Source organism: Apostichopus japonicus, chromosome 4 (genome assembly GCF_037975245.1).
Source record: "Apostichopus japonicus isolate 1M-3 chromosome 4, ASM3797524v1, whole genome shotgun sequence".
Taxonomy (NCBI): Eukaryota; Metazoa; Echinodermata; class Holothuroidea; order Aspidochirotida; family Stichopodidae; genus Apostichopus; species Apostichopus japonicus.
The window spans coordinates 18,731,269-18,754,487 of NC_092564.1; the positions used below are offsets into that span (position 1 = coordinate 18,731,269).

Consider the following 23,219-nt stretch of genomic DNA (forward strand, 5'->3'; position numbering starts at 1 on the left):
CATCATCATCATCATCATCATCATCATCATCATCATCATCATCATCATCATCATCCGTTATCCGTCTAAAACTGTGAACGTGTTTGAAAATTTCCAAGACATTTTATCTCTTCGAAGTTAAAACTTACCGTTTTTTTTTTTACATTAGATTGAACTAACTGAAAATAAATTCTGCCCTGGTTTCATATTAATTACGTCTACATTTGCATGTTTTAGGCACGTTCCTATTTCTAGCATGGTATTTCTAGTTCATGTTCCATTAGATCGGTTTTTTTTTTCCTTCTGGTAGAGTTTTAGCGACGAAGAAGACTTACAGAAACTAAGAAATTAATTTCAGATAGTCTTTAGTGACCTAGTTCGTGTTTATTGATAATAAAAAACAATTAAGAAGTATGTTCAAGTATATAAGTTAAAAGGAACGTGATGATAAAAACTAATTCTGTATACATTGGACAAGAATGCAGAAATCATTATAATTTCATTTCCTTTTTTTTTTAAATTTTCCTACCAACAACCAGTTGTCCATTTAGCCAAGATTGTATGTAACATAGGATGTTCTTTTCGGCAGCACAGTACGTCTACAGTATGGATAACTCACATACCTTTAACCAACAATGTGTGCAGTACCTATTCAATTTCGAAGGGACTCTGCGATGCTCCACTCGACGTAACACCACTGTGAGAGAACTGGGGTTGAGAAGGATTATATCGGATTTTTTTTCCTTTTTTTGGGGGGGGGGGGGGGGGGTGAGGTGGTTTTTGTTTTTCGTGCCCAGGCTCTACCGTGGGTGACGTATTAAACAGCACCATTGTTTTATAGTATGCTACCACACTCCTTATAATTTCAACAAATATTTGGAACAAAGCTTCAATTGGCAGGTTGAGTAAATTAAATATTCAAAAAATTAATGCAATATTTCCAAACATATATTTATCAATAGACAAATTGTCGCTTATTGTACATAACAATTATAATTTCTGAACGGTATATATATGTCAAAGAAATCAGTCTTATTAAAAATAAAATATCGGCAACATGGCTTTACATCTATACTTATCACAGAGCAAAACATTGACGAAACCTCCTCAATCGTTCGCTTAAAATCAACCCTGCGTACGAAGTCCTCACCCTCACACATTGATGGCTTGATAGGTCATAGCTTCACCAAATTGAAGCTTCGATCGTCTCACAGCACAGTCACAATATTACCGACCATTGATCCCGTTACAAAAGCACGAGGTTAACTAACATCCTTTATAAACGTCTTTTGGATTAACCCAAATAAGGCCGACACGACTTACTGAAGACGCTACATAACCTTCCCTTTCGAAGAGTCAAGATGAAACCCCACAAAAAGACTTATAACACACATATATATATATATATAGCAAGCACGATTGCAAGTATTCTATGAAACCAATGAAACGGGTGGAAGAAGACGTTAATAAGAGATTTGTAATCTTGGTTTCTAGGTCACATCAAAAGCACTGAAAAGATATTCGGTTTCGTTAAAGAAAGTAGCCCAAGATATTTATAACGTTACAGATGATATATTAGTTCCTCAATGCCTTAAACGGATCTTGATAGAAAAGATCTTTCGAGATCCTCTTCATACCAGGAGAGTCCATACTCTTCCATCAATCGACATTTACAAGAGAAAGCAAAACAGGTTCCCCGTTTTTTTACAAAAGTCCCATTACCAATTATTAGATCAAGTGAAATTTAATCAGAAATGCTTCATCATTTGCATTACGGTATAGAGTATGTTGCTTTTCCCTGACATTGCTTTCTTTATCTTTCTTTATTTCTTCTGCTTCTTCTTCTTCTTTTTCTTCTTCTTCTTCATCGTCTTTTTGGGTTGTTATTCGTAGTTTTGAAAGACGTAGAAAGCATGATTAAAACCCTAAGCGAGTTTAGTAACGGAGAGCGTTTTCAAACTTAAACAAAGCGTGTAAGGAGAGAAAAGGGGTAGAGATAATGAAATTTCAAGGGTTGATCTATCTTGGTTAATTGAATTGATATTTTAGTTCAAGTGAAATGTTATCCCCCTTTCGTTCACGTGTGTATACTTCGTTAGAGGTATCAAAGGTTTTACTCATTTAGGATCTTCTGATGGGATGGAGGACGGAGATGGAGGGGAACAGGGGGAGAGGGGAACAGAGAGAGAGGGGGGAGGTATGGATTGTTATTTTGATCACATACAATTTACGCGAGATACTGTGCATATCTATAATTTCCTTTAGTCATTTGTACCTCAGCTAAAAAAGCTATAGAGATCGTGCGATTCTGCCGACATTCTGTTACTGTTTGTCACCGTGTTTTGAATGACTGCCATTACGTCATATTTCATCTGATTTGCTTGAAACTTCGTCATTTGTTTGTGTGAGTTAAGTTACCATACATGCAATCATATTTTGTTTATTTAAAGATCATTTAAGGTCACGAGAGGTCATTTTCTTTAAACGTAAGAAAATGCTACTATTTTCTAATACTAATTCTCCTATAGAGTGTTCGTTCAAATCTGCTGAAATGTTGTGGGTATAACGTTTGAATGGTGGTGAACCAAAGTTGTTCAGGAAAAATAGATTTTGTCTCCATGTGAGGGCCCAAATCACGACCTTCTGTGGCGTTTACATGTCAGTTATGATGACATGCAGACCACATATAATATGCAATGATCATGAAATTTGTTTACAACTTTTTAGTAGTCATGACCAGTATATGCGTATTGGTGTGAGTAGCATTAATGTCTTCTTTCTTAATTTCCCCTTCATTTTGTGACATATTTCCACCCGTGGGAGACTTAATCAAGTCAAATATTTACGTTTTATTCAGGCTTCCTATCTAGTTCGATGTCAATCTCTGGAAAAGGACTACTTGGCAGATTTGCAATTTGAACTTTTCCGCAGTTTTGTGCGGGGAATACGACATGTGAGAATGATCTATATTGTTGAAGCTGATTCCGATTTCAGCTCTTTAACGTTTCTCTGTGGTGTACGTCTATTGTGCACAAGTTGCAGGTCGTTTTGTTATTGTATGGGTGCAATTTTCGGTAACACAATTCAGACGTGATATCCACAACATTTTAGCAGATTTAGCTTAATGAGGAACACTTTTGTTACGTTTTCGTTCTATTGCATGAATGATAACTCTACGAAGTGCATATACTGTTGGTTCTTTGTTTTTGCAATGGGACATTGTTTATCCCTAGTAATTAGAAAAGAGATCTATTGCATGAAATATGTTCGTGATAATACATGTATATTCAATTGCAATGCAAAGCCATGAACTCTTGATGATGTGTATAAGTAAGTATGTGCACTGAGAGCCTATGTGTGCATGTTCAGTGGCGTAGGAAGGTACTTTTGAGTGGGGGCTGAAGACTGATGGCCGGCATGGGGGAGGGGTCTAAGGGGAGGGGGTGTCCCCCTCCCCTTTGGAATTTTTTGCATTTCCAGGTGGCCTCAGATGCAATTTGGTGCAATATAGCAAACTTCAACACCCACTCCATTTTGTAAACTTAATTTTGTATTTTTACCTGGCCTTAGATGCAATTTGGTGCTCCAAATGAGATTTTTTTTTCTCATTTGGAAATGAAAAAGGGGTTTTCTGACTTGCGAACCGGGGGGGGGGCGGAATGATACTTCCGCCCCTCCACATTTTTCACTGGGGGGGCTGGCGCCCCCCAGCCCCCGGTTCGTACGCCCTTGTGCATGTTTGGGGGTTGGGGGGCACATGCCCTCCCAAAAACAAATCGTGCCCCAAGGTGCACTCCCCCCAGATGCGATATGTAGTGTTCAAAACAATACTCAAACATTACTTTATCTGCCTCAATTGAAAACATAAATATCGGACAGACTAAGCCCAAAAATACTTGAACATAAAGTTACTTCAAGTTGCAAAATATAGCACCAGATTGCATATGAGGACTCTTAATTAACCAAAAATATCCCTCCCCTTATAACCCTACCCCCAGGACGGCATTCGCAAATAAACATTGTGCCCCCTAATTAACGGCTGTGCACCCCCTGTGACGCCACTGTTTAAAGAAACTATAGAAAGTAAAATAACGACTGAAAACTGCATTTAATTATAAACGACTGGGTTAAAGGCAACTAGCTAATTTGACTAATTATTTTAAAAGCTTGCCAGCTATTTATACCCTATTCACAATGTGCAATGAACCATGTAACAGTCTTGCCTCTGTAGACTGAGGTAGGGACTTCTTTGTAGACCACGAGAGCATACACACATTTTATTTTTGTTAATTTTTATTTTGTTAATGTAACGCACAGACTGTGTCGTCTTTATTATATTACTTCGTTTACTTTATAGTTTTCCAAGTGTGACTGCCAGTGGCATGCAGCTCCACGATATTAACTTTAATTTAACTCCGGCCAGCGTCTACAATACTACAAAGGCAGCCTCGCATTTTAATATTCAAGAACACAACTTAGCGGTAATTATAGCCTTTTGACAAATTTATTCCAAACTGTTATCATTGTATAAACATTGTAATTCTAATTGTAAAAAAAAAAAAATCATTTATATTTATTTTTTTTCTCTTCAAAACAAATGTTTACAATTTTCTAACATTGTAAAAGACTATCTGCTAAGAAGGGGAATAAGGCAAGAAAAAAGGAAGATGAAAGGAAATGAAACGACACCGTTACCCCCCCCCCCCCCCATATTCTATATGTTTCGCACAAACTGCTCAGAAATATTGCCAATCAAACCAAATTTCTCAAATGAAAGCTTAGCTAGGCTAACGTTGCTGAACTTATTTTCTGAGTCGTTGCTCTGTTGCTGAAGATGTTTACAACGGCTTTATAATGACTACCTTTATCCCTCTAATAAAAAATAAAATTCAATATAAGTTGTTGAGATTCTGTACGACCTTACTTGCCTGTATACACCTATCTCCATGTATACCACTGCCCCACTGTAGATCCTAACTAGCCCAATACAAGAGAGCTTATAAACTTCCAACACAAAGCTATTTTGTAACATCAGTCCCTTCTGTAAGGCCAACTTCCAAGTTATGGAAGTGTTCTGAGTTGAACACTCGTCAATAACTATATCAACTTTGCATTCTCCTTCAGTCTATACCAGCCCTAAACTTGACTCTCGATTTAGACAACAAACTCATTGGGTACTTATTCTAACGACTAAATCGACAGTTAGTTATTATGTCTAGCTCGACGATCATTGGCTGTTTGATCAGTGACGTCATTACATTTTTTTCCCTTCCTCGTCCATGCACAGGTATATCCAGTAAGTCCAGTGATTTTTCAGACACAGGCTTTGCTTTCACTCATGCAACATTTATACTCCTGTCCTTCGAAGTGGAGAGAATTGTAAAAGCTGGCATTTCATATGACAGGGTGAAATTAAACACCGAGGAAATGAAAGTTTGGGCAAAGAAAAATCCAGAACATTTTGCAGTTGGAAACCTTTCTCGACAGTTTACCTCTTCTTACGTGTGATATTGATATTATAGATTTCCATTTGTTTGTTTAATCATAACTATTTTGTGTGTGTGTGTTAATATCAGTATATCTGCCGTGTATATTCGTGCTGTAAACGTACTGCTGACATATAATCAATTCGGAATGTGCGATGGAATTATCAAATTCGTCAAAGGAGAATTTCTCGTTATGTTAACTTCAGAAGATCCTTTTCCTCTCGTTTCCAAAAATTCATGATACCTCCCTCGCCATCTTCTTTCCTCGTGGTTAATAGATCTTAGATGAAACTCACCAACGAGATTGATATTTGCGATACCAAGGAGTTTCCTTTGAGTAATATATATATATATATATTTCACAGTGTGATGGTCCTTTGAAGTTAGTGATGATATACACCACCACAAGCGTTCTTTGTTACATCTTGTCACTCATTTCAGACGTCTGCGTTTGAAGGGAGAAGCCTTGTTTTGGTTTTTAGGTGCGTGTGTTTATTCAAGAATCACACTTTGACGGGTGAGTAAAATAAACCAATCAGATATTTAGATCACGACTATTGTCTTTAATAATGTTCAAAGCATCTGTCGTGGTTGCGTTTCTCTAATAAAATGATCGTATTTCACTTTTTCTGGCAGATTCACTCGAAGTAGATAATGTAATTGTCTTTTTACAGCGGTTACGGTGTATTCCTTCACTCATCTGGAAAAAGCTTTCACGAGCTGTTAAGTAGCTCTATCTAATAAATAGCAATAGATCACTGTACTCTCAAAAGTACAAGATTTGTTTATCTGCGTTGTTGTAAAGTATAGTTTATATCTCTGTTGCATTGTTTATTGTGATGAAATAATTTCAATGATTTAAAAATATGATGTGATACCAAGGACAAAACGATTTAAAACAATAACAGTAAAGCAACTATACTTTATCGTTTAAGTGTTGTTACCTGGTAAGACACATATACGTTGCGTGCAACAGTGCCTACATGACTATAAAGCACTGTATGTTGAAATATGCTATCAGCGATATGACACTAGTATATTATTAGAAAAATGTTGTTGGTATTGCGCGTATATAATAGTAGTCACATATACACAAAGTTTTCAGAAGTTTCAAAAGAAAACGAGTAAAAATGGATTTGTTTTACATTGAGATGTCAGACAGTGTAACGAGTTATAACTACGAGTAACTGATGTGCAGTACAACATTGGCGTCTGTTCATGATTCCTTGAATATAGAATACTTTATATACGATGATAAACTGCATGGTGACTTGACTTCCCTTGCGGAAAAAAAGTAGGACTGGTGACTTGACTTGAAGAAATGTAATTAGCTACTTGAATCCATTGTAGACAATATTGAACGGAGATTTAACTTGACTTTATAACCATGTGACGTCTGTAAACGTAAAACAAAAGCTCGTAATAAGAATTAGACAACCATGGATGAGTAACTTCAAACCGCAATTCTTGTCTTATCTAGAGAGATTTTATGTCCTAAAATACGATATGCGATGTTACTCTAAGAGAGCTGGACTAGATTTTAGTGCTTTAACTGTACAATATTATACAAATAATGAATGGTTATGAGTGCAATAGTGCAAATATTTCATGAGTAGAAAGATGGAATGTTCCATTCAACGAGGCGCAGCCGAGTTGAGTGGAACAAATGACATCATTCAACGAATGAAATATTTGCACTATTGCACGAATGGAAACCATTCATTATTTGTTTTATACAACATATTATATTAAGATGGGTAAAATGCACTCATGCAACAGATTGTTTGAACAGACGGGTTTTTCTGCTCTCTTACCATTGAAAAAAGTGCTACCAAAAAAAGTATAACCCGTGGTTCTATTTCATAAAGTGGAATAGAGCGGATTTGGCATTCAATCAACAAGCAATTGACCAATCAAATGACCAGAATACAATTAGGTGTTGTATAATTATGGTTACCTCACTTTACCATGTAGGCCGATTGTGCGTTATCTTAGCTATATCAATGTTATTTCTGGTGATAAACTATCTATACCGCTTCATTTGTAATGTTTCGCTGTATTTCATGTTATCGCTTTACCGGGCATGTGCAATCTGCTCTTAGTTAACACGTGAACACGTTTTGCGAAACTGTAGATGAAAAGAAATCAACGAAATTTTGGTTTCTGTATTTGCTTTTGACTAATACGAATGTCGCGTATAATGTACGGCGCATATCTTTCATCTACTTGACGTTGTTCTCTCTAATCGTCCCCGACAGCCATATACATATTCAACGATATTGTATATAGATTCCACGAAATAAAAACTTGTCAATATTATTGAGAAAACGTATGGATTGAAGTTGGTTATCATTTTCTTTGACGTAATAACGATACGAATATATTTTTTAACGGCGAATAACGACGAAAGGTTTACTTTTAACCATTTAAGCATGCACTTTTTAATTATAGAACTATTGCCAAAATTATTATTTGTGCCATAAAAAGTGTCCGGGCTCTTCTTGAGCTTTTCTGTATTAGTTCATTATAGCGATGTGGTTCATGGGCATCTATACCCAGTACCATATCTTTGTTCTAATGGGGGTACAATGGGGGCACATTACTTTAAGATCCCTTGTCGATCAATAGATTCCCAGATGCACATATAGCTAGAGTTTCACTCCGTCACGGCATTATACCATACCCCACGCTTACAGACCTTTTGCTTTGTCACTGGTCTCGTTCATGTCATAAGCCCTCCCACCCTCCACTCTCTCCGCACTCACACTCCCTCCCTTCTTCATCCCATCCTTGTAGCAATGGATAAACGTTAAGTATATTATGATATGCAAAACACAGGTGGGACACGATAACCCTCGTCACATATATAAGGCCGGTGCCTTTCAATAATAAGGTCCCGAGTTCGAGTCACTCCAAGATTAATGTATGTCGTCCAGTTACAGAGTTGTTGACAATTGACAATTCATAATCATGGACGTTAAATATGAATCTAAGAGACTGACTTTGGTCAGCTTGCGGCTTTGATAAGCCAATGATGGCTTCTTCGCGAGTTCCTGCTTGCAGGATGATCTAAAATACATACATACATATGTATACAGACATGTACAAACTTTGTATATCATTGTCTGATCGATTTGTATTTTTCTCTAAATCTGTATAGTACATTTCGTGTCTTCAGACAGGCCCAGCACCTTTAACCATTCTTGGTAACCATGCACATATGCAAGCTATACGTGTTAAGAGGAAGTTATATTCCAGTTACGTCTTGGCATAGAATTGGTGTATGGATATTGTTCCGTCTAAATATACACAGATAAAGCTGATGGATTTTTTTTTGTAGCCACAGCATGATCAGGTATAATAAGCGTAGGAATTCGTATAATTATGGTATACATTGAAGAAGCACTGTCGTATACTGGCATATGGTATACAAAAGGCTTAAATTCTAACATTATAATGACGATCTTTCAAATTATTTCAGTAACTTGAAACTTCACTAATACTAAAGCAGGTTCTTCTGTAGTATAAGCTAATGCAATTTCCTATTAGGACATTTGAAAGCAATCTTTATGCTTGCTATTATTCAACTACAACTTTATGCAACTACTTACTCAATTGTCAAACTGCTAGACCACGATTCGTCTTTCTAGAACCGACCCCCCCCCCCTCCCATACTCCCTCCCTCCCCTCCCCTCCTGTCCTCTACCCTCTCCCAAATTTTCTTTTCGTTCGCTGTTGTGGTTAATCTACTGCATGCTGGGGAAGAGTAAATATGTAATCTTCATCAAAGATTATTGTTCGACAATTGAAGTATGTCTGGACAACTATTCCGACAGTTTTAATGAAGGCGACGCCATCAAGAGGGAAGACGTGATGGCCTCATAGAGCAACACCACGAAAACACGGAGGAAGTTGCCAATTACACTTTGCACTTTTCAACAACAAAAACCTGTGAAGATTTTAATATCGATAACGTGTAGCTTTTTAAGGAAAAACTGGTGTTTAATTTCGAAACTAGAAGTGGAAATCGGCAACCTCTGCCAGGCTTTAGAGGGTATTTGTAAAAGCATGTTATTATATTACTGGGATGCGCATTTACTCGCCAATTACGTCTGAGCCTCAGCAGAAAGGTTGATTAATAGCGCGATAACCCAGAAATGTTTAAGAATTAGGCCCAATGACTTGTTTCTTCGTCTGCGCGTATATTATATTTACTGAATATATCAAAATGAATAAGAACTGAAAAAAAAGAGGAGAACAACGAAAATACATATTGTAATATCGATTGACATATTCTTTGTAATATTGCAATCGATGATTGCAACCCGGATATATATATATATATATATATATATATATATATATATATATATATATATATATATATATATATATATATATATATATATATAAATGGATTTAATAAAGTCTTTCATCAATGATATTTCATATTGATGAGAATTGAGATGTTAATTTATGATTCTTCCATATATTAGAGGCAAACTACAATCGACAGCATGAATAAATTAGTCCTATACATGGACAAGTGTTAGGTTACATATCACAAAGTAATCGAATCTGAAAATAGATTACTTATAGGGCTATACAATATATTTATAAAATTCAGTACAAAGTGAACACAGACGTAGAACTCATAGTTCATATCGTATCGTGGTAAAACGATGTTCCCTAATGTTTCATAATAATTACATCACACTCTATTGCCAAATATATTGATCAAGCAGGAGTGATATATACATTTGTATAGGTGAAGTAGGGAGTACTAGGCAAATAATGGAACGAGTTTTTCATTTCCTCTTCTTTTTTTTTTGGGGGGGGGGCTATATCTACTGTTTGACCTCCCTAACGGATGTACTTGGCCTAAAGTATATTAAAAATGACTAGAATATACCGTTAATATAAATAATAATAAATTAGAACAACAATTATAATAATAATAGATCTGCATCTACTTGTTATAGTAATGCAAGGTTTACATACGAAGACCCTATAGGATGATATATATTAACAGTTAACGGTGTACTAAATTTGTAATTCATGTATACGTAAATCATTGGTTTGTTTGGAATGAATTGACCAAAATATATTTAATGTTTGTTCAATGAAACGAATTTTAGTAACTGTAAATCAAGGAATATTAAGATAATGTTTAAGTGACCTGCAGTCACATATTCACTGTATTGATACAATTGATCCATATGACGTAATATTGTGTTCATTTCCATTAACCTTTTCACAACATTTTCCTATTAGCTGAAGAACTACAATTGTTGACGTTCATGGAACAATTCCCATGCAGTAACAAAATAGTTTATGTCACTAGGAGAATTTGTTACCTCATTATTCATTTGTTCCAAACTGGGGGGAGGGAAGGAGGGGGCGGGAGAGAGGGCTTGAGAGTGAGAGGGAGGGGGAGGGGGAGGGGGAGGGAGAGGGAAGAGTTGTGGTACAGGTTTTCAGAGTATGCATAACACAAAGAAGATATGTTGTGAACGACCCACCCCCCCCCCGCACCCCACACCCCTCCGCCACCAAAGGTCTTCAGTGAAAATGTATGTTAGACTGACTTTCTAAAATCGTTTGATAAAACAAGAAAATTCCCTTTCTTGTTGTTTTAGCGCCTTTTAATTGGTAAGTATGTAGCATAAACAATGACAGTGTGTTAGCATATTGTAAATACGGCAAATGCGGGGATGAAAAACGACACTGTAAAATAGATGGCGCTCTGCTGAGATTGTCTCGATGCCATGGATTTGCAGCTGCTCATATTTCAAGTGCAGGACTATGAGAGTGTTTACTCAGGTGGTACAATTAAACAGTGAAAATTTACATTACACAAAAACTAAGTCTCGACATGAATATTATTAGGTTATTACGGGGTTGGGCTTGAAAAGAATTTAGTTATACCTAACACTATCCAAGCGTCCGCTAAGCTGAATAATTTATTACCCTGTAATGGCGGGGAGTCATAATTGTGATGGAGATATCTCAATAAAGTGTCTGAAATGATTTATTAAAAGGTCATAAAAAAAAAGAATTACCTTAAAAGCAAAAAGGGGGAGAAAAACCTAATGTGTTTAGTAAACACCATGACTATTGGGATTAAACATAATACATATTAAAGGGTTGGGCGGATTACGTCGAACAGTAAAACAATACCAAGTTCTACCCGGGTGGGTAGATTAACGCCAATATTTATTTGATTTCATGGTTTTCTTTTAAAGAAGCCTAAGTTGCACTGAGTGTAAAATATAGTTTGATATTAACATATGGTTGAATGAGTACATATGTTACGTATGTAGGCATGTATATGTCACAGAAGTTACGAGAGATTCAACAATCTGATCCGCAAGTTATATATACTAAAGACGGTTTAATAGAAATAATGAATACATTTGTAAAATGTTATCAAACATGTACATATGAATTGAGGTAATCATGGAAAGTACAATGATATTTATGAAATATTATATCTCGAAATATAAATATATAAAATTAATATTTTAGGCTTAGGCTTAGTCTGTTTAGCCTTGACATGTAACATTTTATAAAGGAGTATATTTCACATAGCCTACCAGAATAGTTATAAATTACCATCGCGTGTATTTCACTCCTTTTGGAGGTGAGTGGGAGGGGCGCGGGGGGCAACAATCCTTCAATATTCTGTTTGAACTCGTCCTATCATATTCGCACTCATATGGATTGACATTAAAAAACAGCAGATGATACGTATCACGTGTGAATTTGTTATGCCATTGCAATGGACAGAACTCGAAGAACCGAATGTATAATTGCATCCATTTCAAGGTCAACATTACAACTATACCAAATGCCTCCATCGGAACAAATGCCAAAAAAAAAACGTGAGTTCTTGTCGTACTAAACAGTTCCTCTTTAGGAAAACGCGGTCTTACAGCTTGTATATTGTACGGATATGCATTTCCCGAATATGCTTAAAATATTTGTGATTCTATAATAACCTTATCGAACTCTAGGGGGTTTCCTATGTTCGGGTACATGGCAATTTCAACACTGTGATTTGTAAAAATTATCTTCTTCCCAGATATGTGTCGAAGAAAAAAGAAGAAAAAAAAACCCCTGAACGACATCTGAGTGTATTATTTTTGTTCTGGCTTCGCTAAAGTGGCCTCACTATTTGATTTGTTTTCAATAAAATTAGCCCTTTGTATGCAAATTAGAAAAGATAGAGGAAACAGAAAGGTACGCTGTCGGCAACTATCCGTGTCACGTGATTCTTCACTCTCGCCTTTTCGTTGACGCATTCGAGTCTGTTTCCTTGAGCAAGAGTAAACCCAGACCCTGTTATACACTGAATGAATGTTTATTGGGAAATGAAGAATTAGCCCGACCTAAAGGTTTGAAAAGAATCACGTGCGATTCTTATTTGTGACGTTAGTTTCTTAAGGGTCTCATAATGTACCTTGTCACCTGTAGTATTTTACGTGGTTTAGCATACAAAATAAGAAACTAAAAAAAAAAAAGAGAAAAAAGGAAAGCATCAAATAGGTTGCTCCTCCTTGAAAGCAGTATAATTTAAGACATAATATGAATGTATATATGGTCTCTTTGGCGCTTTATTCTCTCATAAATGTCAAGTAAAACTCATTAGTGGTAAGAGAGTTCGCTTAATGTATGATCAACAACACTTGTCTTAATTAGGTCTAAGCGAGCAGCGAGGAACCTTGTTAATGTTCACTTATAGTTGCGAATATGAAATGTGCTGACATTTTCAGAAGGAAACCTGTAATTAATGAGTTATAACATAAAACAAATGGTATATACAATTCATCTTCGTGTAAATATTTTTCTTACTCGGTTAAACAGTTCAAGTAGTATGGCGTAATTAAAACGAAAAAATAAAGTCCCAAACTTAGATTGAAATTGGCAAATAGGGAACATTCATTATGTATTTGTTTTTCCATTTTTTAACAAGTTCATCTCGTAATGGGACTTTTCAATCTTTCTTGTTTTGTAGATACATAGCTGAGAGTGTGTAAAACTTTACTGGGTAATAAACCATCCACATCTCAGTAGAGGTGCAGGGGTGTATGTAGGGATATATCAGAGGCATAAAAGGGTAATTTTTAAACTGGTATCGACCGGGGTGCAGGGAATTGCCAAGGGGGGGGGGGAGCATTGGCGGGTCCCTGCGGTGAAGCTCTTAAGAGTTGCGGCATTTTGAGAATTAACTTGTCCGCCCGTGTAAGCTTATTTTCAAGAACAAAATACACATCAGCTATATAGAGGGAGCAGAAGGGGGGGGGGGGATAAACACCACAACTATACTCTCCAGACTCACATGTCTCTGCATATATGTGTAACATGAGTCGTTTCTTTAATTCACATCATAGACAAATTTAAATGGACATTTGAGTAAATAAATTTGTGGTTTCTTTTTATCTTGCAACCTGATTATTTTTTTCCGATGATAATAATCCAAAAGGTAATCTCTTGTTGATTCATTGTTGACGACGTTTGGGTACGGAAGCTTACAAGACCCATCGCAACATTATCAAGAACATAAAATATCAAAGTATCAATAAACGTGCTTGCTGATGAATTTCGGAAAACAAACTTCCGAAGCAGATTCAATGTTTCTTATTCTAAATGCACTCTGACCAGGTGGGTTTAATGGAGAAAGGCTGTCGCAATCGAAAGAAAGAAATACGTTTTCTGTTACCCTTATGGCGATAACGATTTACCGTAAAATCACTGCGACCGCTCATTACACAAATGTAACTATCTATACTCGTATCGTCCACATTTTTGACCCAATTTCACGGAGGAAACGTCTGAAAACACCTGTTTATTCCTTGCAATGGAAAGAAATGACACAAGTTCGCAAGCTACATCGGTAAGACCGAACGAAAAATACTATCCAAGAGACCTAACACAGGCTAGCCCACGAAAGTGAAAGTAAGATAGGCCTAACGGTCGTAAACAAAACAGAGAGATTTGATTGGCGCATGATCTGTTGGGCGGGGCTTGCAAATTTTGATTGAAGATTGTAGAATCTACGAACTTGTTAAAAAATCTGGCGAATTTCATTCAGCTCAAAACTTAACGACTAATAAATCAATAAAAAATAATGGATGTTAATATGAAAATTGCATAGAACGGTGTAATTTTTACTGAGCTTTTAGAGCAGTAAGCTGGAAAGGTCGAAGTATAAATTTGGCAAACACACATTGAGACGAATGAACATTATCACTCTACTTTTACTTTAATTTGTGATTTCACATGTTCCGTCGCTATGGTAAAATTATGAAACTTCCAAACCTGCGTCATAAGTGTTACCATGGCATAATAAGTACCTAGACAATGTATATACTAACCAGTGCTCAATGACATGTCACGTGGTTAATGTTATGACCCAACCCTGGATACGCAAAAAAACAAAACAAAAAAGTAGGCCTAGATTGAAAAATTGTACTGGACAATAATGGCTCAGCGATATCAAGGGGTCGTGAAAGGAACGTCACCGCAGATAACATTCTCGTCTGCTTTGCGATTATTTATAACAGGAAACCCTCTCCTTTTTTCAATATTTCTTATCCTCCTTTTTCCTCTTTTCTATACACCCCGCACTTCATGCCAAAAGATTTACCTGTGTAAACTGACACCGTATCACCGATTGCTTTCGTAGCTGGCTGACGGATTGTTCGTTTCTACTCCTCGGCGATACCAGATACGTACGTGTATAAGAAGAGGCCTTTAGCGGGCAGTGTTATCTTCGGCGTTCCACGCGAAAGACGTCAATAAGTCAAGCTACAAAAATAACGAGAAACCTACTTAAGGCATACATACGACCTCTTTCTCTTAAAGAAACGACACAAAACAAAAGCAGCAAAGTAACTTTATATTTCCCATTATGCTTATCATCCATCATGCGTAATGTAGACCCTTTGAAAGGGCTTGTGCTATTTCTCTCTGGGTTTTTTCTTTCTTTTTCTTTCTTGTATATACAATTTTTGTTATTATATTGTTTGAAAAGTCGTGACCCGTTCTTTTTTTAAGTAGGTCTCGAATTCGCGACACACCTTTAAGAGTCACAATTGATTCTTCAAAATAAAGACATTGATTCCACGATGAATTATTTTCAATGACAGGGTATAATACAATTAGATGACTCGTCAGTATATGTGATTTCATCCATCTCATTCATCACTCAAATCATAAAAAAGGCGCAGACAATTTACCTTGTTTCCCTATATATACACGGGCTTTTTGCGCCGGATAAACAGTTTTGTCAACATGTGTTCATCCTTTTAAAAAATTAGTATAAGATATGGACCAATATTATAATAAGAATTTATGTCTCAATTATCATATTATAGATAATTACTTTTTTTACACAAATTGCTTCAAGAATATTAAACCAAATGGTTAGATATTAGCCGATGGATCGTTACATACAAAGCAAACGGCCCGTTTTTGGAATTCAATAGAATATATCATGTCCTACGGGGGGGGGGTGGGGTGGGTAGGGTGGTAGGGGAGGGGAAGGGAAACCCCTTAAACAACATAAGTACAATTGATACCTTCATAAAAGGGGTAAATACCCTTAAAAATAGATTGTTTTACTACCGACAAATAATCAATTCCTGAATGTATGCGACTCTCAAACTTTTTTTTTTTAGCGAATCAACCCTTTTGAACTTTTCATCACCAAAGAAATTGGTATTTATACCCCACGGTGCTATATTCTATATCTAAGATAAGCATACTATCTATCAGACTCATGATCCAAATTGAATTTCATCCACGTCAGGTATAGCATCTCATAGTCAATATATAGCATCCTGTCAGCGGGTGATTATAGAAATTTGATTAACATGTCATTTGAGAACATTCAACGATCTTCTCAGATTCTTCCGCTAATCCGTCGACACCTATTGACATAAATCAAGGATTGAGATGATCAACAAAGAAAACAGTAAGAAAAAAAGATCTCCCCGTGCTGAACAAAATTGAATTATCAAAATATGTCATAAAAAAGCTTTGCTCTTCAATTTCAATTGCAAAATGCGTCGTTGTATCAGATATAGCCAGTTTTTGCTTATTGGAATTTGTTCCCGAGGTAAGATACGGCTCTCTCAAATAACACGTGTATATATATACCAAGCGAAACAAACGCGCAAAAAAATGATCAGTTACTTATAAGAAGATATATAAACTATAATAATAATTTCGTTAAACTGAAATGTAATGAGACGAATCGAGCTTGATATATTTTTTTCCGTAAACGCGTGGGTACATTAACTCTATGTAATTATTCAAAATTTATGGATTGTTATGACATTTTTTATTACACCAAAGACATTTTTCAAAAAAGTGCGATATGGGTAAATGTGGACTCTGTCGACGAAAAGTTTCACTTATATATGAAACTTGATAATGTTGGTGAAATTTAAACCGAGAAGCGTTGATCAACAAAAGTTTTGTGTAACGTCATATTCGTATATTCTTTTGACATCTGGAGAAATTAAGAAGTTGTATTTGAAAAATTTCTACATATTCATATTCTTATCATGTTTTTACTCTAAACAATTCAACACATCACCTTACTTTATTTAGGAATATTAGGTAACGCCAAAATTGAAAACGTTATCTTTTATTTGAACAATTCTATCAAAACTGAAACAACTTGCATTAAATGTTCTTTTCTTTCGGGAGGGCGTTGTGGTCAAGTGGTTAAGGCAGTGGACTTGTGATCTAAGGATTACAGGTTCGAGCCCTGGCCAGATCATTGCGTTGTGTCCTTGGGCAAGGCGCTTTATCTCCATTGCCTCTCTTCACCCAGGTGTATAAATGGGGACCTGCGAGGTAACTTGTAAATATAGTTGCGTGCGCCGGCTTGTGGCTGCACCCAATGGGAAGTCCCCCGGGGGACACGTGGTTGTGGTGCACTGCGGTGCCCCAGGAGAGATTGATTGAATTGTGCACACTTTGGTGTGTGGGTGTGACAAGTTACCAATGACCAGGGGTTAAGTTGTAAAGTCATGTGAGGAGGCATTAGCCTTATACAAGACTGTAAACCTTCAACTTTAACTTCTTTATCTCTTTATTGGATAATTAAAAATTTTCATCATACAGAAATACCAAAACTGTTAAGCTCGTTCATTATATAATTAAATCACTCATTCTGTCATTACTATAGATTCATTGAAAAAATTTCACCAAACTTAAAAATTTGAACTATGATAACATGATATCATTTTGAAACTATAAAAACGATTTAAAACATACATCAAGAACATTCCGTTTTAGACAGGGGTTTTGAAAACCAGTTTGGGCTACGGAGTAGGTTACGATACTGTGTCAACTTTTTGAAGCCTTCCTTTTCTATTTAGTTTTCTATCAACATTACACAAAAAACAAAGCAAACCAGATTACTATTCGTTCCATATTTCCTGAACCCCTAGTCTGACACAAAAAGGCCCTGGAATGTACGGCATTGATCCTATATGCTTTACTTTAAGGAACACTGGTATAATTAATAGATGTATTTGATCACACTGGTAATTATAAACCGGGGAGATATCGTCTTGTTTGCAAGTTACTAATAGAAAACCTGATATGACATTGTTTAAGTCATGTCAATCAAGTCATATATAAATATTCTTTAATTATAGGGACACAGTTAAAAAAAAATGATGATTATCAATAAATGACATTTCCATGTACAATATATATATATATATATATATATATATATATATATATATATATATATATATATATATTCGTTCTGAGCAGCCTACCTAATCTGTCTGTAATTAAGAGCTTAGCTAACATTGATTTCCTGTATTTTAGACGATCGTATAGTTTTATTAGCTAACATCCAGAACTATCATTCCTTGGTTTATACCCTCCCTCTTGAAATTTCACTGTTTAAGGTCAGGTTTCATAGACATGCGAGGCATACGTATCGGCAGACTTAACCTTGCGTAAAAGCAATCCTAATAAAATTTGAGGAATGATAATGACTTAATTTGTATACGTTATTCTGCCAAAACATTTGCTTTACGTATAAACTAATGTCAAATGGATGGTTGCTGCAATTATTAGGCTACCATTAGAACTGGAACCCCTACGGCTGAACTAACTGCGTCGGAGAGCAAAAAAAAAATGCTGCATGGATTGATCACTAGTTACAGACTATTGATGTATATAAGCGAACCCATGATCACGTCATTTGTATTTCGAATGAATGTAAGATGATAATTATTCAGTTGTTTAAAGTGGATAAAGTCCAACTGTGTTCGTTTATTAGATGGAAATCTATGCATTGAGAAATTGATTCTTCTATCGTCATTTGACGCTTGTTTTGTAATATTATTATATGGCATCTATATGATAAAAGCATCGTTATATCAATATATCATTTTCAAAAGCTAAACGGTTGGAAGTATCTAATATCGATCGATCAATTTACGAAGGTGACAGAACTATAACAAGAAACGTTCACATATGTACCAATCGAATGTTATCAATACGTAATCGATAAATACAAATGTAGCTGATTGGTCAACCGAAATCATCATCAGTTCGATAAGACAACCGTGTTGATAACAGTCATCATATCCACGATTTTTTTTTATCAGATTCACCTCATATAGGTGGTAAGTATGTGTCAGGCTATTAAAAAGTATATGAATGGTTTACAGTATTTCCAATTGTGCAAAAGAATGTAAAATATCTGGTGTTTGGGCAGTGAAATATGGAACGATAATTTATTTGTTCATGACCGTAATATTTGCACATTTAGGAGGAACTAGAAGCACCAACCTCCGTCTCTGGTTCAACTGAACCACAAAAAAAAAGTCATCGGAGATTATCTCTTTGGCTTTTCTCGTTCCTGAAAATGATCTTCTTCTGCACTTTGCCTTTTGTGAGCTCCATCTCTGCTTCAGTTTTCCCTCTGTTTGACGATCGTAAATCGTAAAGAAATAGCTTGATATCCCGAGACATAAGTGACACATCCTTAGGCTAAACTAAGACTTGGGACCAAGGATCCATTCTACCCTTTTATATATGTAGAATCCATGTAATTCGCTAGATTTTCTTGTTGAGATGGTCCCATTGGTATTCTTTTCTCATACATTTATTGGGTTCAGTGACTTTGAAGTCTGAGGTAGTTTCCTGGTTTCTAATTCGGTTCCATTGTCTGTGTTGCTGATGAAGGCATTTTAAATTTTTTTTTGTATGAAAAACGTTGCTATTCGACAGTGCAAACGCCAAAAGAGTAAATATTAGTAATGGTGTGATGTCTGTGTTGCTGACAGCGACGTAGCCAGGAATTTGAAAGGGGGGAGCACTTTTTGCGACTGATATGGATTTTCAAAATTGTAGGCACGACTATCTGAGCGGAGCGCCACCATCGGTTGGCGCGGAGCGTACAAGAAAATTTTTGGTTTTACAAACCCCCCAGATGGCCGGAAACGGCCCTTCCCGAGTGTTCATTCTGGTTCCATGGCCTCTTGCTAACTTGAGACACCTCATTCAATATCACTTTTAAACCAAAAAAACAAACGAGTTAAAATAGTACGTAATTCAATACTACATAATGTTCGGTATTTAAAATTAGCAAAGTACATGTACTGAGTAGTCTTACTTTTCAACTGCTGATACTTGTAGATACATATATAGATAGGCCAGAAATGTCTTTGATACAACTATAGCCAGTAATTGTCTTTGATGCAACTGTAAATGTTTAAGTTAGCCTAATATTAGAGAAGGCGAGAGCTATCCGACGATTGCCATCTGATGCAAATTTCTCAACTGTTTTCTCAACTGAAATATTATCTGCGTAAACGGGTTCTTAACTAGATGTTAAAAAAACTGACAAGATCGGATTCTAGACTTTTTCGGCGGGTAGAGTGTTGAATGAAACGGCACGCGATAGAAATGGCAGCCTAAATTAGAAGACTAGGTCACCTAATTTAGCCATATTCTTGCTACGTTCATTTCAATAGTTATTCCTGTCTGGACTCTTAAACTCGTCCAGCAAGCTTATGGATTTGAAATATGGGTGTTTTTGAAAAAGATAACTTGGCCAAAAAAAGTGTGTAGGCCCGGACCTACAGTGCTACATACTGGCTACGCCCCTGATCACGGATATCATATTATCAGCAGATTTTGTTTCCTGTTTGATTTTTTTTACATGTTCTTTACATAATATATCAGAAAGACAAACATAGTGCTCTTTTACAATTTTTTCCAGTAGGATGATTCTTGTTTATTGTCCAATGTCTGGACTTTAATACATTTGACGAACTTAACTGATGGACAATATAAACTTTCATATTTTGTAATATAGCCAGATATGCAGTGGCCTAAAAACAAATATCGTTATCGTTAACAGTGTAATAATTATTTAAAGGCAGTGCGTATCACGTACGATTGCTATAGCTTAGCTTCATAACATGCTGTTCGTGCACAACTTAGGACGAATCATAGAAAGGATGAGAACGAACGTTGTCGACGTTGTTGTGCATACGGTTCGTGACATTCCATAGAGTGCGGTTAGGAAGGCAATATGTATTTTATAACGCAGTGGCCAACTGTAGGCTTGTAATAGGCTATAGGCTAATTTAGCTAATTGCATCTGCCAAACTAAGTTAGTAGTTGAATCAGTAGGCGTGAATGTTACTACGATTACAATCGAGTTAACGGAGCTGACGAGTATTCAAGATCAAAAGAGCACTGACAAAATACCATGCTAAAAAACAACAGTTTAAAAAAAAAAAAAAAATCGACACTGAAAGGGGGGGAGCGGTCGCTCCCCCTGCTCCCCCCCTGGCTACGTCCCTGGTTGCTGATGAAGGTTCCTGTGATACAGGTCATTTTAAGTTACCTTTTTAAAAGTGTTGCTATTCGACTTTGCAAATGATGATAGAAAGTATCCTCTCATTGTTAAAAAAACATGACGTCATTGGCGTGAGGAATTCAACTATATACATTGTAGCCAACGTTCATTAGTAAATAGCTCACGCTCTCAATTAAGTATACCTGCGTTTCCATCTCCAGGGGAATTTAAAGCACTATTCCAGAGAAATGTCGCTGCAATGACGTGTTAGTGAGTGCAATAATACTGATGAAAAAGAGAATCAGTTTCACAGGATTCCAAAAGACGTTTGCGGATTAACTTCGTGAACGTATTACTACTACTACTACTACTATATATATATATATATATATATATATATATTCATACATATATATATATATATTGATATATATATATATTAAATATACATATGTATATATATATATATATATATGTATGTATATATATATATATATATATATATATATGTATGTATATATATATATATATATATATATATATATCATATATTATATATATTTATGCAGCCGCTTTAATTTAAGAGATCAAGCTTCCAGCTCATACTGCAATAACCAATGTTACAAAGCTCAAAGATGCGGCATTTATAAATCGATGTTTGAATGTGATAATATAAACAATCACGTTTACAAATGTGTCATGAGCAAAATTATGGTAGCTAAATGTTATCATTACTGTCCTTTAATCGATAATAAATATTCGGTGAAGCGTGAGGGGGGGGGGGGGGGAGAGATGGCGTTGGGCAAAAGTCTGAAGGATTCGTTGTATGTGTTGCTTTTATAAGCCGTCATCCGTAGGGATGAAATCCAACCAGGTATGTATAATGGTGTGCCATAAATCACGATACAAAAATATCAAGCAAGAGGAAAAAGTGGTAAAAATGTAGCCTATAGCTTAAGAATATATTTATTGAAGTTGGACAATCTAGAAAACTGAGTGAGCATATTTCCAGATTTAATATCTGTCATATCATGATCCAAGTGCGAATAGCATACAAGGTTCATATATCAAAATCTGCATAGCAACTATATGATGAAAAAATACCCTAGTATATGTAGTGAACGTATATTATCACGCATGGACGCGTTCGTAATGAGTCAGATACGGTGTGTTGCGTCCATATAGTAAACAATACATTGTTAAGTATGTATAAAGTGTAACGGGCAAAACAAAATACTCGTTTCTGGTTGCCTGTTACCAGGAGGGTCACTCAGTGCGCTACACGCGACTATTCCAAAGCCAGAAGTGACTTTATAGATAGCAACTCGGCGTTAAAGGTAGTCAGTATTGGCCCCAAATTATAGCACGCTATAATTGCTAGAGGTTTTCAAAAAGTATACTTTCCTTGAGATCTTTTACTCTCCAAATTGTTCTCAGACACACAAGATGACTGAATGTCCCAGTGAGGAATGTTTCCTCCAAGGTTGTAATAAAAACAGTTTAAGAATTTTGACCAAAGGTGACCATATTTGAATATCTAGCATATCTGGGGCCAAAACTGCATAACTTTAAACATTGTGACGTGTGACATTCCGAGACTTTGACTTTGTTTTCCACATGACCTACTTGGAAATCATCCGGAACGATAATGAGTAAAGTAAGTCATTAATAAGAATATAAGCATATGCAAATCTCGATAAGATGAGAGTGCTTTTGAGATTTCTTGGTCTTAAGCCTCGGATATAAGTTTTCATGCGCTGTTATTGTCTTAGTGTGCCTCGGGATGCATCCACCCCATTTTCCATCTATACCCATATCTGAAGAACCGAGACGTAGCGGAACAATAGCTTTTAACACTAGATTAACACTAACAATAGATTTTAGAACAATGTTACTTCGCA

General features: G+C 36.0%; 1 protein-coding gene across 2 annotated transcripts in view; it reads left to right on the forward strand.

Annotated features, from left to right (window-relative positions):
- Positions 1-4,336: 4,336 nt before the first annotated feature.
- LOC139966702 (allatostatin-A receptor-like) overlaps positions 4,337-23,219 on the forward strand; it is a 55,479-nt gene continuing 36,596 nt past the window's right edge. For both annotated transcript variants that reach the window (XM_071969991.1, XM_071969992.1), the window contains exons 1-2: positions 4,337-4,460; positions 5,267-5,982. The gene's annotated coding sequence lies outside the window, so the exon portion shown is untranslated. The remainder of the gene's footprint in view (positions 4,461-5,266; positions 5,983-23,219) is intronic.